Below are 1434 nucleotides of genomic sequence, written 5' to 3' on the forward strand. Positions count from 1 at the left end.
AATTTTGTTTGAGATGTCATCGACACATATTCCCATAAATAATTCACGAAACCAACCCCCACCACACCCACCCCCACCACAAAACAAAAAACACTCAGGAACGCAGTTTGTATCTCTCACACACACCCACGTAGGTGGGGGACGTGCACGAAGAGAAGAGGTGCATGCGCGGCGCACGTACTCCCGTCTCTTTCCCAACCACACCCGCGCGGGTACACGGTGGAGCTCATTTCTGTACGAAAAAGGCAGCCCACGTGGTAATTTGGCACGTGTACTGGTTGTCCACTTGGTGGAGGGAGGATCGTCTACCATGGGTGAACAAACAAATTGTGACTTGACGCGTTATGTATAATTAAAAAAAGAGGCAAACCATGTGGGGCCTACCTTAGAGGCAAGGCTCTATACACTGGAGTACTTTTGATGTGTCCCGTCAACTCGCAGAACGAGGAGAAGCTTGCTTAGTACACCGTCTCCCCCGCCCACGGGTGCGGTGGCTTGCAGGATGAGGTGAAGCTTGCTCCTCCCTCGCCCATGCACGCGGTGGCTCGCAGGACGAGGAGAAAAATTTACTACTCCCTCCGTTTACTCCTCGTCCCTACTACCTTGGTTACAGAGATTATATCATATTGTTTGGAATATATATGTCCTTTAGTAGATTTCAATATGAACTACTAGTACATACTCCAAAAACTGATGTATATAGACGTATTTTAGAGTGTACATTCACTCATTTTTCTCCATATGTAGTAGCACTCTCCCTCGCGCCTCGACCCTCGCCCACGTGGTGGACGTGCAGCAATTCATTTGGTCTCATATAGCTAGAACGATATATACTGCACTACCATTATTGCTCGACTTCCCGAAGAGGCGAAGAGCCAATCGCAAGGTTAATATTTTGGAGATGCCAAGCGCAAGGTTATAGGAGAACGAGTAGTAGGTGCCGCATCATTTATAAATAAATTTTTTTTCTTCAGTGGCACGTACGCAATATGATAGGTTCATATGGAGAGAAAAGGAAACCGCTCCACTATATACATAGTCAGGACGGGCCAGCCTACACGGTTGCTTGCTGGGGTTGATCTCTTCACACTCTCTCGCACAAAATGACTGTGGCCACATCTCTAACATCCCGGTGGATCACGTCCTCTTTGGGAAGGGGTGGATGCTTAGTGTAGATGCGGTGGCCGTCGCCGACGGCGAAAACCCACTGTCGCCATGTCCCGATCAGGGGTCCCTGTTGTTCTCTCTCACAAAGCCGGTGAGGTTGCCTTCGTCCCTTGCTCACTGCCGCGACGTGGGCAGTTGCTGCCTCCCGCCGCCCTCCTCAAGGTTGAGCTACGTCCCTCAGGTACAACTCCCTTTACAGCCGGCTTGCACCACTGCTCCAGTTGCCCACATCACTCCCTGTGGATATTTCTCTACTTCTTTGCCCCA

This window comes from Triticum aestivum, chromosome 4B, assembly GCF_018294505.1.
Source record: "Triticum aestivum cultivar Chinese Spring chromosome 4B, IWGSC CS RefSeq v2.1, whole genome shotgun sequence".
NCBI lineage: Eukaryota > Viridiplantae > Streptophyta > Magnoliopsida > Poales > Poaceae > Triticum > Triticum aestivum.